This window comes from Apis cerana, linkage group LG15 (assembly GCF_029169275.1).
Source record: "Apis cerana isolate GH-2021 linkage group LG15, AcerK_1.0, whole genome shotgun sequence".
Lineage (NCBI taxonomy): Eukaryota > Metazoa > Arthropoda > Insecta > Hymenoptera > Apidae > Apis > Apis cerana.
The window spans coordinates 1,090,851-1,110,557 of record NC_083866.1 but is presented as its reverse complement, the minus strand read 5'-3'; the positions used below and the strand labels follow the sequence as shown (position 1 = coordinate 1,110,557).

Below are 19,707 nucleotides of genomic sequence, written 5' to 3'. Positions count from 1 at the left end.
ACTATTCTATTACAAATATTTTATTTTTAAATTGAACTTCAAATAAAAATTTAATGATTATGAAATTAAATTATATAATTAGTTTTTGTGAACCATATAATTTAAATAAGAACATCCCAATTTTTTATAGTAATTTTAAAAAAACAGTTTGTCATGCTTTATATATTTTATTCTATCTTTATATCTTTTTATTATATCAATTTTATTATATCTTTATTCTATATCTTATTATAAATATAAATTATTTTTAATAATTATTTTAATTATTCTATTAATATAATATAAGATTATAATATATTTTATTTCTACAATATAAACGGAATTAATGTTACTACCAAAGTTATTAAGATTTTTATTATTTTATGACTGCAATTATTTATGTGTATTTGTGATTCGATATAATATTCATTATATTTCGAATTTCAATGTATCTCAATAATTGTAGATATGTAAGTATTTTATATGTACATAAATATGGTTTAAAAATTTAAAATGTCATTAAAGGATCTTATTTGGAAAGATCTAAAGGAATTCGAATACTATTATGAATATAGAAATTATTCATTGGTAAATAATCTATTTAGTTACATTTAGTTACATTTAGTTACATTGTATTATAATAATAATAATAAAATAATATAATATAATAAAATAATAAAATAATATAATAAAATAATAATAATAAATAGCATATAAAATATTTATAATAAATATTCTGAAAGTATTTGATTAATAATAATAATAATAATAATAATAATAATAATAATAATAATAATGATAATAATAAAATGATAATAAATAGCATATAAAACATTTATAATAAATATTTTGAAAATATTTGATTAAATAATAAATTTAATAAGTAATATATTCTATTAATTATGATAATACATATTAGATTTTATATTGTAAATAGAAAGAAACATAAAGTACAATTAAAATTTAATTTTTTATTTTTAAAAAAGTTTAATTTCAAATAATTTTAAACAATTAAATATTTTTTTGTTATTTAAAAAAATTTTAAATTAGATTAAATATTTTCGAAATACTATATGAATAATGAAATGAATATATTTTTCATATCATTTGGTGAAAATTTATAATATTAAATATGAAAAAATATGAAAAAATAACACATTTAATCGTAAAAAAAGAAATAGTAAAGTATTTTAATACATCTTGTGTACATTATTTGTATAATGATCTTATTAAAATATTTGAAATTAAATTAAATATATTCACTAAGCAAAAATAAAATTAATCAAATAATTAAAATATTAATATATAATTGTTTATTATATGATAATTATAAATTAAATAACTAATCTAATAAATTAATTGTTTAACATATAAAAAATTTAAGAAAGAATTGAATTTTATTTAATTAAATGAAATTAACAATTATTAAAATAATTGTAATTATATTATTGAAAAATTAATTATTTTATTATCTAATTTACTATAATTTATACTATTCTAAACAATATAATATTATTTATTCTGTATTAATTTCACTATTTATTTTCATCAAAATTTTTATTATATTATTTAACTATGTTCAATTGAAAAAACAAACTTGAAATTACATTTCCTTTATTGTAATAAATTATTGTCGAAAATAACGCCTGGAAACAAAAGAAGAGAACTTTTGGAAACTCGTCTCGAATTGGAATGGTCTAAACGTGCGCATTGCCTTCAACCTGCGCTTGCACTGTCTGTAAACTATTTTTTTTGCCTCGAAGGCACGGCACGAATCTCGAGGAACGTCGTAGTAGAACGAAGAAAGGAGAAAGAGAAGTTAATGTGCCAGAAAGAGAGAAAACAAAACATAGAGCGTTCTGTTTCTTGCGCTCGTCTCTTTTCTGTGGCCTGCTTGGCACGAGACTGGAGTGAATAGCGAGCAAACGATATCTGAAAAACGGAATGGGATGCAACGTCCTGCATTGTGAACGGTGACGGTAGAACGAGTCGATATATCTTTTTCTCGAGGTGAAGTATCACCGGAGTAAATATCGTCTTATCTGCACTGCGAATAGAAACGTGCCGCCAGCTAAAAAACAAAAGACCTTCCATTCGAAATCTCACGAAGTTCGATAGCATACCATCGTATGTGAAATTATCGTGTGGAAGTGCTTTTCAACGATATCAGTTGTCATGATTTTGCTTTTCACTGCGAAATCACAGTGAATTAATCTCAGAATGCTTAATTTATTTTAATCTGTTAGTTTTTTTAGGACAAATGTTTGAAATTGAATTAAAATATATATATTATGGCGGAATTTAATTATTAAATGCGATTTGAAGTGATTAATCTAAGATTAATAATTAATGTTTAATAATTAATAGCTAATAATTAATGTTTCTTAAAAAATTTATAGCATGAATCGAAATTTTTTTAAAATAATATATAATTGTATATTATTATATTTTATTATATGTATAATATATTAAAATCGAATGATAAAAGACTAATATATAAATTTGCGAATTTAATATTATTGATTTGGAAAGTATTATATTTAATAAATATAAATTATTTATTTCTTACTTATCTTTTTCTATTTAAAGAATAAATAAATAAAAATTAGATAGAAAAACAGAAATTTTTTTACTAAGAAAAATTATTTTAGAATATTTTTTTATAATAAAATTTATATAATTTGTATAAGATATTAAATGAGATTATATACAATATATAATAATATTGAAGCATTAAAGTTTATGAAGCATATAAGTTTTCAATAATGTTTTGTTTAACAATATTCCATATTTATACTGAAATTGTTGTTTTTAATATAAATATAAAAAATAAATAACTCAAATTTATTGTTATCTCGGTGGAAAATGGATCAATTGATATTTGTGAGTAATTAATTTTTATTTCATAATTATTGTAGCTATCGAAAAAACATTTTTGTACGATGTTACATATTCTAGTTATATATATGATAAATATATTATATACAAGGATAAAATATTATATATACTGCATCTTCTTTATTAAGTCTTTATTGTTAAAAGACAATCTTGATATTTTTTAATCGCCTAATATCATTATTTTTATTCATTTAAATTTCTAATTATTTCAAAAATTTCTTATACAATAAAATAAAAATAATTTGATATAATAAATAATACGGTTTTTTTTTAAATATTAAATCATAAGTCATTTGATTTTAAGAAAACAAGTATTTATTTGAATAGGTTAATTTTGTCGAGAGTTTATGTTTCCTTAGGACAAACACCATGAACGAGCTCACTACGGAAATGGGTGCGGCGATTCTACAAGTATATTATACGAAGTCTGTCCAGGGCCGTGTTTTTCGCTAAACATTGGAGGCGCTACTCTTCGAAGAGAAAATAGAAAAGTTGGAAAGCTGAGTACAGCTTCATATTAAATGAACTCTAATGTATCATAGAAGTCATGTTGGAAATTAATTTTAAAGTGACTTTATTTATTTTTAAAGAATATTTCTTAGAAATTGGAAAAGAAGATTGAAATATATTTTTAAATAAAATTTACTTAATTTACACTGTTATCATTATTTTACAATAGTAATTTTAAAATTTAAATTTTAAAATATAATTTTTAAAAAAGCTTGAAATGTTTTGATTTTTTATTAAAAAATTTATAAAATTTTTTTATATAAAATTTCTTAAACTTATATAATATATTAATCTAATATTTTCAAATAATTTCAAAAAATATTTTCAAATTTAAAAAAATTTTAATTTTTAATATTATAGTGATAATACTTAAAATACCTATAATATAATTTTCATCTTTTTAATATTTTCATATTATGAAAAAATAATGAAAATATTGAACAGAATTAATGTCATAATAAATTTCATATGAGCAGAGGTCTGAGTAAATTAAGACACAGCAGTGATATCGTTTGACCGATTGTGTTTACTGACGCGAATGAATTAGCTATTATACTGTGTATTAGACAAACATTTAGATAAATGTTATATCTAATAAGTATGTTTGCAATGTTTCATAATATCAGGTGCAGAATCATGCTTTTAGGGTAATAAGAGAGTTAAAAGAGTAATAAAGAATATAATTTCGATTCAAAACATTTTTGTTACTTTTTGATTTATTAAAAATAATAAAATAATAAATAACAAATTCTAAATTGATAATGCTAATTATTAAACATTAAAAAACATACATGGCAAGAAAGTAAAGAAAATGTTTTAATGAAACATAAAACAAAATTAAATGTAAATAATTTAATAATAATTTTTAATATTGGAGAAAATATATAGCATAATATAAAAATAAAATATGAAATGAATATCTAGAATAATGTTCATAATATTACTTATAATAAATGATATGAATGATAGAAATGAATGATTATTAATTCTATTAAACTAGAACGCTAATATAGTTTAATATTCTCATTTAGCAAATAATCTTATCTAAATGCGGACTATAAAAATTTTATAAATAGATATGTCAGAATTGAAAACATATCCATTATTTGCTTAAGTAAATAAACCAATATAAATTTATTTATAATAAATGGAATAAATGCTTGAATACAAATAAAGAGAATATATAAAATAAATATTTTATAATGAACTGTTTGAATCTATATTAATTATATTTGAATTTATATATTTTTTTATGAATCGAGTATTAACAATATTTTGACAATATTTATCAAATTGAAATTTTTTAATATTTCAAATTGTCTTCAATAAAAAAAATTATTTAAAAGAAAAATTAAACAAAATATATCTTTATTATATTTTTTTAAAAAAATATATTTTCTGTTTAGAGATATATATACAAAAAATATACTTATAATTGATAAAAATAAAAATCCTAAGTATGTATATATATAGTATTAAAATTTTGTTCTACGATAATAAAATATTGTTCAAATTGTAATATTAGACTAATAATATAGTTTATATAAATTATGCATAATGTCAATCATAGAAATTTTTGTATACTTTATACAAATTCAACTAACAAGTTGTAATATCAAAATAATAAATTAATTTTATATAAAATTTTGAAATTTTGAATCAATTTTTAAAAATTCCAATATATTTTCTATTTTTGTTTTTAAATATAATAGTATGAGATAGAGAAATCTTTTTAATCTAGTATTTAATAGTAATTTAATATCTTAGTAATCTAATTATAAAATATTTAGATTTTAGTATTTTATTACTATTGTAAAAAATATTCTTAAGCGAAATTATATACAAAAGGAAAAAATGAAAAAAATTTGAGATTTGATTTTATTCCTTCTAATTAATATTTCGTTCTGTGACAAATTTAGAATTAAAAATTTAATTTTTGTTGTTTGGTGGTCATTTTTATCGTATTTAATTCATTGATAACGTCAATTAAATATTTTATAAAAAATTAAGTAACTTTTAGCAAGTTTAAATTTATCAATGTAAACTATTTTTGATTCAGTAATTTCAATCAAGTCCATATTTCAAGAATTAAATGTAATTAGTTTTCAAATTTTTAATCTTTAAAATATTTTTAAATCTTTCATTGTAAGAGGATATATTTCATGATTCATCGAAGATTAAATGTGATTATGATTTTAGATTTTTTTTATCTTTAAGTTTTCGAAATTTTTGAAATTATGAAATTATAAGAATTGAATCACATTTAATCAATTCAGATTATTTTATATATTTTGAGAATTAAACATAATATTATGATTGAGGCGTTTTCGAATCCCTTATTATTTTAAAATTATGGCTATTATCAAGATTCTGATTTTTTCGAATTTTCGTACATTTTTGAAGATATAAAAAAAGTTCAGAATGGAAACTCTTCACTTTTGCACTTTTATCCATTGTCTTTGAACCGCCGCTTTATTTTCTTATCCGAAGTAGAGCATCGATTCCGGCTATCGAAACCGATTTATACTTATATTCGGAGAAGGGTCCGGAAGATGAAGAGTGCTTTGGTACCTGAGGAACATCATGTGATGATAACCGTCTTCTTGGCGCCATCTGACATCTTAGTAGGCTGCTTGAGCCTTCTCGATACTTATCGAAAAGAATCGACTGTTCCATAAGATGCAGCTAATTTCCGTTAATTCATTCTGTCTGATGCTTCACTTGCAATTTTCTCGAATCAAAAGAATGGTTTTTCTTTTGTATCTTTGTAGGTAAAATTAGATTTGAGTTAATTGCAGACACGAGAGTTTCGAGAATCAAATTGTTTGATTAATAAAGATTTGATTAAGGAAGGAAAGCTTTTATATGTTTTGATAGTTTAAAATTTTGATTAAACATTGAGATAAAAATAATTTAAATATTTCAAATTATTTTTCAATAATGTCACATAAATATGCTAAGTTAGAAACATGAAATTTATTTCAAATAAAAATTTAAAAAAAATTATTTTAAATAACATTAATTATAATTTGATGAATAATTTCAAATGATGTCATTTTGTCATTTTATTTAATTAATTAAAACTTGAGCAATATTTGGGAAAATAATAAATTGGAAAATTAATTATTTGAGGAACTATTTTATATTTCATGATTGAAAAATTCTTGAAATAATATTTAAAATAAGTAGATATATTAGATAATAAATATAATAATAATTGGAATAATGTGTAATAATAATAAAAAGCAATAACAATATATTTCATACATATTAAAAAATGATTATTTTTTTCAAATAAACTTTTAATTACAAATACATTAATTTATTTTTTATATATAAAATACTACATAAAATAGGTTATTTTAAAATAATTAAAACAAGTAATAATGATAATCAAAAGCAATAATAATATATTTTATGATATATTAAGAAATAATTATTTTCATCAAATGCAAGTATATTAATTTATCTTCATAAAGTATTTATTAAATTTTTGAATTTGAAAATTTTGTTTCAGAAAAGTTTTAAATCTTTTACTAATAATACTATTCTAATAATACTATTATTTTAAACAAATTTTATGTAGAATTATAAATGCTTTCTTGTAATTTAAAAAATGAAAGTGTCTATATTCTTTCGATTTTTATTATCTTATAAAATTAACCAATGTTCCTTTTACTAAATAATTTAATTGTTATTTTTAAGATTAATGTTATTATTAAAGAATTTAACAACAAACATATTTTTAGAGTGATAAAAACTTTTAATAATGAAATAGTAAATAATGAAATATTCATATAACTATTTTATTATTTACATTTGATATTATGATATTTTATTATTTACATCAAAAAAATTTTTTTTAGAAGAAAATTTATATATAAATATCTAAAAATATTATTCTTAGTATTATGACAAAGAAAACTTTTTTTTATAATGATTAGATTAAAGAAATGATAAATAATATTTTTCATTGTCAATTATGTGATTGCAAATAAATCGCAAAAGTGCATAAAATGTGAAAATGACTATTCAGAAAAGTTTTAAATCTATTATAATTTAAGAAGATTTATATTACTTGCATAAAATATCCTCTTACAAAAAATTGAAAATCATTTAATTTATAAAAAAACTTATAAAATAATTATTTTATTCATAAAATTATTATATTAATATTATATTAGTTTCAAAATTGATAAAAAATTTAGATTCGAATTTACATATAGATTTTCTTTTTTAAAATGTTTATAAATCATTCTAAAATATTCATAATTAATTAAATCTAAATTTCTTTGCAAAGTATTTCAAAAAATTTGAAATAATTTAAAATGTTAAAAAAAATATTTTTATAAATAAATAAATACTATTTGAAAATATATTAGTTATTAAATCATATAAAAAATACAATTTATATTGGGATTCGATATAAATAAATATTTTATATTTAATTAAAATAAAATAAAAATATCGAAAATAACAATGTTTCGTTCTTATTTTTTAAAATATTGAAAATGAATTAAGTTTTTTATGTTATATTATATACATAATGTTATATTTATATTTACATTTATCGTGTTATATAATATGTTAAATTATATATATATATATTTATTGTAAATTTATTACAATCTATTCTATTCAATATTCTTCTATCATTAATTCATTAATGATCTTCTGATTACTATTTGAGATTGTCCACTCCCCTACGAAACGAACTAACTACTTTTGTCCACGAACTACCACTTGTCGGCTCTCTCTTCTGCATTAACTCTTCTGATGACAAATGGTCTGGTCGATTTGCTATTCTTAAGCCATTCGATCGAACATGATAATAAGGCTGTGACAAAATGTATTAATTAAAGATCATGAAGCCGCTGAAGGTACTGCTCTTTATTAAAGAAAGAGGACATCGTTAACGTTCTGCTACGGTTTAACGAACGACGTTGAAGAGCAGCTTCTGGGGATAGAAGATCATGGAGTTAGAAAGAAAAAACAGAATTAGAAAAAAAAAATAAGATAGAGAAGAGATAGAAAATATATAGAAAAACTAAAAAAAAAAAATAAAGAAAATATAGAAACATAAAGAAAAATAGAAAGAGTAGAAATATAGGAAATATAGGAAAATATAGGAAAAGAGGAAAAAATAGAAAGAAGGTTAAAAAATAATCTTCTAGTAATAATAGAAAAAAAAACAAATAATTAATAGAAAAAAATGATGATAAAATATAAAAAAATATAAATGAAATAGAAAAAAATGAAAAGAAAATAGCAGAAAAATATGAAGATAAATGAAAGAAATAACAAAGATAAAGAATAAAAAAAAATTAAGGAAAAAGTGACGAAGCAAAAAAGATAAAAAAGATAAAAGAGATAAAGATAAATTAAAAAAATAAAAAGAATTAGTAAAAAAAATAAATAGATTGATAAAAATAAAAAAGGAAAAGAGGTAGAGAAAATAAAAAAAAATTAGAAAAAATAAAATGAAGAAAATAAAAAGATAAGAAAAAGAGCGATGAAAAGAACAAAATTAAAAAAAATGGAAGAAGAAAAATGAGAACAAATAAATAAAGAACGAAAATATAAAAAAAAAGGGAAAAAATACAACAGAAGAATATAAACCAATAAAAAAAAACTATATTAACTATAAAAAAGACGAAGATTTAAAAAATAAAATGGAAAATAAAATTGAAAGAATGAAAGATAAAAAAAAGAAAGATAGAAAAAGTTATAGATAAGATAAATAGATAGAGAAGGTGAGGAAAGAGAGAGAAAGAGAGAAAAGTGGGAGAAAAAGCTAAAGCATTATGTTGCGTTAACGTAACATTGCTGCGAAATGGGTTAAGGACGTTAAAACCAACCCTCGTCATCAATCGAGAGAGAGTAAGCGGAAGAGGATATACCCTATGGCGATGCTCCACCGAAGAGAGGAAATTCTGTGAACTAAGCTTTATCTACAATTATTCGAGGTTAGGTAATCTCTACGAAAAATTTGCAATCGATTCTTATTTCTAACTTAGATATGTCCATATTTGTCATCCATAATATATATTTTTGTTATCAATCGAAAGTATTCTTATAATCCATCTATAAGCTAATTTTTTTTAATTTAAAAAGATATTCTTTGTTTTTTTTATATTTTTTTATTATGATTTTTCTTTAGGTTGTTTATCTATAAGTTATGATGTGTAAATATGAAATTCATCAATAATATAGTGATTAAGAGAAGTTTCAAAAATAAACTGCAAATATATAAATTAATTTTTTTTTTCTTTTGATTTATTTAATGCATTTTGGTTAGTTTGACTAATTTGATATTTTTGATATCATCATATATAATATGAGTATTATATATAATTTACGATAATTTGTATCTATGAATATAACAATATTTTTTAATTTCATGACATTATTTATCGAATTAATATTATACTCGATTTATTACTAATAATAACGTACATCAAATTTTATGCGATAATAAAAGTATTATTTTCATTATTTACATATTATTACATATTATTTACATATTATTAAAGATATAAAATTTTTAACATAATTTTTTTGTTACAAATATTAAACATTAAAAAGTAATCAATTATTTTTTTGTATTTACAGAATACAGAAATTCTTTTTAAATATACATAATACATAATTTTAAAGAATTAATAATATTTGTTAGAAGAAATAAAATAATAATTTTAATTTTTCAAATTTAAAATTGTATTATTTTAATAAAATGTTAAGTTTGTAATAAAATTTTTTATGGAACTTTTTATAGGATTTATAATTAGGATATCAAGGATATATATATATATATATTTATTTATTTATTTTTAAGAATATCTATATTTTTTGAGTATAATAGATTGTTTTTGATAGATTTCATTTTACATATCTATTATTATTAAATTTTAATAAAACTTAAATAAGAAAATATAATAATTTGATCTTTTTATTTATAATTGGATTTTATCTACTAAATAAGAATCACACAATATTATTATATTTAATTTTATTATTTGATTTTGTTAAGTACTCTTCAATATACGATATACGAATTCCTTCATTGTATATGCAGTTCTCAATTATTTCAAACATGAATGATACATAAATCTATAATATCAAGAACACCTGTGTCTCTTGATGCACAATTGCTTAATGATATAAGACCAAATTTTATTTAAACAATTTATAATTAATATTATAAAAAACATTCATTCTATGGAGCAACTTCTATAATATAAAAATTATTATATCGAATCTATAAAAATAGCTACCGATTATGTAGAAACTCGTTTAGTTAAAGAAAAATTAGAAGCTGACCTGTTATTCTGATCCAAAGTGAAAGTGTATTTAATACCAAGTCTCGTATCATTTACGTCAATGGTTTTCTTTTGATATATGTATGCAAATAAAAGTTGTACATATATTTATAATTGAGGACTATAATATAATTATTATTTGGATTATATAGATCAAAATTTTACGGAAACAATCTTTTTATTTATATAATAATTAATATATATTTATATAATTTATATAATTTATATAATTAAAATGTTATTTATTAAAAAAATATATAAGAACTTAATTTTCACATCCATTATTCATTATCACTTTCCATTAATTTAAAGTAACTGAAGGAATTTAAATAGAAATTTGTATTTTCATTCCTAAATATTACAATGAGTATTTTATAACAATTATTTTGGATATCTTATGTTCTTTTATATTATTTTATACATTAGAATTTCTTATAAATATATATAAACATTCACAATTAAAAACATTTAAAATGAACAGATTAAATTATAAAAAATATAAATATATATATAATATGTAATATTTTATATTTTTAGTATATTCATAGTTGCAATAATACAACAAATCAACTAATCTCTCTTAGAAGAGATAATTGAATAATTTTGGATTATTCAAAATTTTAATTAAATTTTCAAAATATTTTAATAGATATTTTAATTGAATTTAAATTGTTCAAATATTTTTGTGTAGTTATATATATTTACATACTTATTTTATAATATATACTATATATTTTCAAATACTTTTATCTTTTAATTATATTTTCGTTTAAATATATATTTTAATAACATATTAATAATATTAATAATATTTTTCTCTCTTTCTCTCTATATATATACATTGTACCATATATATTAACGTATACACATGTGTAGAATTGAAAAAACGATAAAGAGAAACATTTAGTAATAACAGTAAATGATTTCATTTCATTTCATAAAATATACATATGTATATTTAATCTGACAGAATCTGGCATCGCGAAGGTTAAATATAAAATTAGTTGTATCTGGTTCACATTTTCAGTGCAAACATAACTACACTTATTATTATATTATAACTACTATTAAATTATACCATAATTGAAAATTAACATAACGATTTTAATATAGATTATTTATATCGCATTAGATAAATACGAAATTGGCGCGAAGTAACCACATTGATCTCATATAAAAATGATTTTATTAGGAATATCTAAGAATGCGTAGCTTTACTTGTATAAATTTTATACGAAAATTTGAGAATTTTATTATTTAGAGAGTCTTATTTATTTTATATAAAGTATTTAAATAAATAAGGATCTCAGATTTTGAGAGTTTCACGAATTAGTATAATTATATTTGAAAAATTATATTAATATAAAAAGTAATTTAAAATTAGTACTATGTATATGTTTTTCTTTATTTTTTAAAATTAAGTTCATTAATATATTCTTAATCTAAATATTTATTCAATTAGAAATTTCAGTTACTTTTTTTATTCTCCAACAGATATCTTACTGTTTTCTCATTCACTGTTCGCTTTTAATTTTTGCTTCAATATATATATTTTAAATTATTATGAAACGTGAATCTTTAAAAAATATTTATTATAAATCAATTGACATTATAAGATCAATTTCATTTTCTGATTTTCCTTTACTTACAACATGTACATTATAATGAATCAACTAATACTTTTCACTACTTTCACAAATAATATTTAAATTCTTGGTGCTATTCAGTATTGTCAAATTTTAAATTATATATGTATTATTAATCTTTATAATGTTTGTGCACAGATTCTGATATCGTTTCCAATAGCCAAAATCGGTGCATCATACATTTTTATTTATTATTATATAGAAGAATTAAAGATAGTTAAAAAAATATGAAAAAATCTGAAGTAACAAATTGTGATAATATTTATAATGCCATTTACAGTGCAGAAATAAGATATCATCTGAGAATTGGGTCATCTCTGAATGGAATTTTGATCCACATATTCGAATACATACATATGAATACTAAGATGATTCATTCAAATATTTGGTAATGCTATCCAAGATATTAAGTAATTATTATTACTTCAAGATATATTTATATTTCAAGATATTTCAAGATATTGATATATATTTTTGAAATAAAGTTCAGATTATAATGAGTATTTCAAATATTTAGATATTTATGTTTCTCTTATTCTAATACTGTATGAAGTAATTTGAGAAAAGATATCGAAATTATTTAAAGTTGCAAACATAAATATATATACATATATGTGTGGATCTTATTACGAAAATGGAAATCTGAATTATTAAATAAAAAATCAATATTATCAGATTCATTAGAATGAATGAAATTTCTAATATACAATAAATCAATAGCAATAATTTTTGCGGCTATTGAAAAATGATTATGCATATTTCTAAAAATAATGTCATTTGTTATTTTCAGTGACTTTGACACATGTAAATAAATGTTCATAAATGGATAAATGTTGCATTAATGGATATAAATCATTTATCCATATTTTCAATAATGACAGATCTTTGAAAACTTCAATATTTTTTTATGATTTTGTTACTAATATATGTATATATAATGAGGATTTTTATATTCAATGAATTTGAGATGGATAAGTGCGGGAAATTTATTTTGCAATTCATTGGAATCAGATTATTGAAATAAATTATTATTTAAATAAATATTCAAATAAAATTTGTATTTTATATTTTATATTATTATATTATATTTATATTATATATTACATACATAAATCATTTTAATATTTGTTAATTTATTTTGATATTTATATATTGTTATTTGATTTCATTGAAAAAAAAAGAATACATATATATATATATATATACATATATATATTATAATATATTATAAATAATATTAAATATAAATAGCATTCAATAATAATAAAAAAAAAGTTTATTTTTTTTGTTCGTGATGACAGAATAATTTTTCTATGTAAAATATTTATTTTTCAAAAATATTTTTTATCTAAAACTAATAAATATATACATTTTTTTTCTATTTTTTAATTTGAAATGAAATCTTTATTTTTTATATAAGAAGATTTTTATTATTTGTTATCTTTTATTTTCTATTATTATTTAAAATAATCAAATTATATAAATATTTCATAAAATAAATTATTTGAAAATAATTTATATTTCTTATATAAAATTTTAAAATTCATATCTTTATTCTAAATAAATTTATTTTTATTATTTAATTATTTTATTTTTTATGTTATTTATTAAAATAAATATTATTAAATATTGAATAAAACATAATTCTTTCTATTATTTTTTTTTAATCTTTATAGAATTTTTATTGCAATTTTCTTATACATATATATATTTTGTATTATATTATTTTATTATTTTATACATTACATTATATTGATTTTTATATATATCTTCACATATCTTGTGGAAGAAATATAAATATAAAATTATTTAAATTTATTATCATATAATATATATACATATAACTTTTTTATTATATTTTTATAATTTTTAAATATTATAATTTTTATTATTTTTTTATTATATTTTTAAATATTTTTTTATGTGTATAATTGCTACATAATATAACAATTTATTGGAATTGATTACATTAGAAAACTTTCCTTATGTATTTAAATTCATATTATGTTTCTCTCTTATATTAAAAGAAATATTTCAAAATTTGTGAACTAGTTTATTTATGAATTATTAATAATATATTTTTCTAATATATATTTCATTATATTTTTTAACATAATAAATTATTTATTATGTTTTTTAATAATATTGGTCATTATTATCATTATTTGATGTATAAAAAATTAAAATTGTTTATAAGATTATAAAATTTATATATAATATTATTTAATATTATATTCATTATAAAACGATTAATAAATATCAAAAATATTATAATTATATAGTCATTTTATTTGTTTGTAATAAAGCAAAATAAATATATTGTATCTAGTGATTTTTTTCCAGACATAAATATATCTTATTCTTATTCATTTATATAAATTAATAAAATATAGTTGAATAAAAAACTATTTTTAAAATAATATATATATGTAAGTATATATAATATAATAATATATATATAATAATATATATAATAATAAATATTTTTGAGTAATTAATTTAATATTACTATAATTTATAGAATATAATTTTAAAATTCATTCAATATAATTTTATTTTTCATAAAATATTAATTTGTACAAGAAAATATTAATATTTCGTGGCATTTTATTGTTATTTTTAACAAATGTTTCAGTTTTTTTATTTACATATAGATATTTAAATTTTGCAAGTCATAAAATGGAGATGACAACAAAGAAAAATAAATGGAGAAAAATTGAGAGATTTTGGGGGAAGAGATGCAATGGCAATCGTAAAATAACATTTAAATGAGTTTACTCACTCTTCTCTGGTACAGAATCAGGATAATACGAGTATACTCGCGGAGTTATACGACTTTTTCGCTAAATTTAGTTCCTGGTAGAAAGAGTAGAGAAAACAACGATGAGAAAAGCTGTCACGTAAAAACCGAATTACCACTTTTTTCAGCATTTTTTCGTGTATATATAAATTTTCCGTCAGATGAAAATTTTGATAAAGAATATGTTGTATTTATTTATATCAAATAGAGAGATATTTTAAACCATGGTAAATAGTAAATATTAATATAACATAAACGGAATTATTATTTTTTTGTTAAAATCGTATATATATATATATTATATATTAATTTTGCTATTTTTATTATTATTCTTTAAATGCAATGAATATATAATAATAAAAAAAAATTAAACTTAATCTTAAATATTTAAATTTTATGAATTCTTAACAATTATGTTAATTTGCATGGAATAACTTATTAGATAAAATGAATTAAATTTTTTTTAGAAAGTTTAATAATTTTATATATGAATTCATATTATCTATTATGTTTTAAATAAATCGAAATCATATATAAAAATTAAAAAATTTATTATTGTTTTCTATATAAATAAATTATTTTGTTTTTATTTCATATTATTGAATAATGAATTTTTTTCTTATACTTATTTCTTTTTTATTAAAATTAATCAGTTTTTGATTTGATTAATTTTTGAAATCAATATGAAGTATAATTTAACATTTTTCTCACAATATATTTTTATAAAAGAAAATAATTTTTTATTCTAAATACGCGAATCAATATTAATATTAATATTATAAATAATTTTTTAGGATACTGATATTGATATTGATATTACGATATTGATATATCATATATATATATATATATATATATATATATGTATTTATTTTGTTTGTTGGATACATACATAATACATACATAATAATAAAATTATTTAAATTTATTATCATTATATTATTTATTATTATAAATAAAACATTCATTTTTTTTAGCAAAGTGTTTTTACTAGAAAATTTTATTTGTCCGTGATTTAAAACTTTGAAAAATAGTACGGAATATTAATTCTAATTTGAAAAAAATATCGTGATTGGACTGTTGTCATAATTTGTCGTGAACATTTGGATTTGCTCTCGTTTTATTTTGAAAAATATTACATTGATGAAGTTTTAAATCAATAAAGTTGCATGGATAAAATAACAGAATTCTACATGACCTCAATTATCTGTTTCTATTTCTGATGATTTCCTCATTTATTTTTTTTCTCTTGTTTATTTATTTTTATTTTTTTCTTCTTTATTTTATAAAATTTCATCGTATTTTCTCCATAAGTAGTTAGATAGTTTCAATAAATATCATTTTAAAGTAAATGATTTCAATAATGATATATAATTTCTTTTAGAAGAAATTTTTAATTTAAAATTTTTAACTCTATTATATTTGGACCGATATATTTTTAAAATTATGTTAAGTTAAAGTTAAAATATTAAAGATTTACAAAGATAGACATGCAATAATATTGTTGACCAATAAAACGAACTCTGAGCATTTTTTTAACGATTAATAATTCGGAAACTAAAATATATGTGTATAGAATACATTTTGTATCAGAAAATTATAAAATTTCAAGGATCAAGATCTCATTCGATTCTATCCAAATTTTTCCGATTCATCTCGAAATATTTGAATTTTCGAAACTCGAATAAGATGACACATTTCTCACGATGCAATATATATATATATATATATATATATATATATATATATATATATATATATATTTGTGGAAGAATAATCTTATTTGCAACGATTTCTGTCAAACTTTTACATCATATACATTAAAAAAATTGGATTCATGGAAATGGAATGAATTGCAGACGATTATAATGCGCACGCAAATGTATACATGCTAGTGCACACGTGTATAATATGCATATAATTATATTCATAGCGCAGGAAAATTTGCGCTATGAATTTGCGCTTGTAGTTTTAACGAACTGGTACATTGCCGCTGTTGCTACCTAGTTACAATGAAATTGAATCAGGCAAGAAAAACGAAACCTCGATGACTACGGATGTGATGGATGCGACATTATGTTCGACAACTATGCTGCGTTTAATTGAAAACATTATTTTTTTTCTCATCACTCGAATAATACTTCGTGTGACAATGACTTATTATCTTTTTGATTATTGTTTTAACTATATAACGTGATTCATTGATTTGTTGTATGTTTTGCGTTACATATTTATTAATTCTTTGAATAAATTTGAGTCATGTATTTTTTGAGTCATAGTGTATAATAACAAATCGAAGTGAATTGAGACAATATTTAGTAAATTTAAATGCATCATTAAAGTCCAAGAAATATAGCAGAAGATATATACTGCAAACATAAAATTAACAGAAACATTGTCTGATACTTTTACATATGTCTATTTGGAAAATTTCTATTTTGAAAATACATTCTTCAAAATTATTTGTAAATAACTTATTATTATCTTGAATTTGAATTTATTTATTTTTTGCAATATATAATAAATTTTAATAATTTAAAATTACTTTAATATTTACTTTATAAAAATAAATTAATTTTTACATGAAATTTATCGATTTATTATTAGTACGTTACAAAAAAATTAAATTTAATTCATATGAAATATTTCTTCACATTAAATTCATACTTATTATATTTAAGAAGTTAATGATATTTATATTGTTTAAAAATTTTTAAGAAAATTTAAAGAAGATGTTGGTATTGGTTATAATGATTAATGATATGAGTTCTACATGTAAAATTTGGAATATTTTAAATATTTCAAACGATTTTAGAATATTTTAAAAAATTTTTAAATTTTGAGATTTTTATAATATTTTATAATATTCGAAATATATGGTGCTTAATATTTTAAATTTGAAATAAATTTATTAATTTTTTTTTAAATTTAAAAAATTTTGAAATTAAATATAATATTTTCTTTAAATATTTCATACATTTAAATATTAATAAATAATTTCAAATGAAGTAACATACGAAGTAAAATATGGAACAAAATATTATTAATTTGAGTAAAAATATTATTAACAAGCACGCGAATATTTATATCCATTTTTTTAAGATTAACTTTGTTATATTTGAATTCTTTTCAAAGTAAAGGAGAAATAACTCGATTGAAAGTATTGACCTCGATAAGCTTGCATGAAGTAGAATTACTGCTATCATTTACTATTAAACTAACAAAGCAATGAAGTTTATATTTTATTATAAATGACAATAATAAGAAGTCAATAATGATATTTCTTTACATTTATTTATCTTCAATTTTTTATATTTCAAAAAAAATAAATAAAAAGTTGCAAAAAATTTAAATTGCTATTTTTTACGTTGATTTGAAAATTAAGAATTAATAAATATAATAAATGATATAATAATAAAATATAATAACATATAGTATTTGAACAAATAATTAAAATAAAATTCAGAAAAAATATAAGTATGTACAAAATGTTAATAATATAAATATTCGTAGATATTTTTAGAGGGTTAATTCCAAAACAAATTCAAAAATTGGTATACAAAAATATCGATTAAAAGCGTTTTGGTCACTTTTATTAGAATCACACTATTAACTTATGAATATATTAACACTTATATTATAGAAGTGCGTTACTTTTATATATTAAAAATAAATAATATAATTTTATGTCTTACAAAAAAATAGATAATATAATTTTTTAGCTTCTTTCCACATGTTGAACTAATCTCACGTGTAATCTTACACAAACTAACTTCGAATCTCATCATGTCATACTCAAATAAATTATCAAATTAAAAAAAACTTTTAATCACAGCTTCAATCTCATACCAATCAAAATATTAAAATATTAAAATATTAAAATTCGTTGTATATATAATTTATCCCCGTATTCCTCGATCTTGTTTCTTATTCCACTTTTCCTCCAAATAATCTCTCAGTTGATTCAGTTGTTCAATCCTATCATTCCGTGCCCCGAGGAAAATGTTAAGTTTTTTCAAATCTCCAAGCGGTTCGCCGCAAACAGACGAATTTGGACAAATGGTCCATACTGGGCCATCGTTCCACAATAAATCGAATCCACCGATCCTTGTTTCCCTACCGCAGAAACGTCCCTCAAAGTCGAGAATGTTCAACGTGTCATCGAGGAGATCGAACTTGAGCCGATAATCTTCGCTATCGGTGCCGGTCAAAGCTGGTGAGGCGTTCACTTCGAGCAACCAAGGCTTCAAATCCTCGTCGAGCAGTATATCGTAGCCGTACAACTCGAACGAGTTTCTGCCTTGCATGATCACTGACTGCACGGAGAGCAAGCTGGCCATTATTACGCCTATAGGATCGATAAACGGTTTTATAAAGAAAGGTTAATAAATCGAGAAGAGGAATGATGTTTCATCTTATTCTGAGTGAAATATTGGGATTGGTTGAGATTCTATGAGGATTTTCTTTTTTTTTTTTAATATTGCTTGAGAAAATTGAGGATTATTTGTGGATGAATGATTGGATACGCTTACGTTTCATCTTACGTAGATTTTCG

The 19,707-nt window shown here is 19.5% G+C and overlaps 1 protein-coding gene and 1 long non-coding RNA gene across 7 annotated transcripts in view; both read left to right on the top strand.

The window, feature by feature from the left end:
* LOC108003729 (PH and SEC7 domain-containing protein) overlaps positions 1 to 19,707 on the top strand; it is a 137,908-nt gene that overhangs the window by 19,361 nt on the left and 98,840 nt on the right. The window lies entirely within an intron of this gene.
* LOC133667360 (uncharacterized) lies at positions 1,428 to 3,605 on the top strand. The gene is made up of 2 exons (XR_009832785.1): positions 1,428 to 1,989; positions 3,237 to 3,605. It is a non-coding gene; the product is annotated as an uncharacterized LOC133667360 (long non-coding RNA).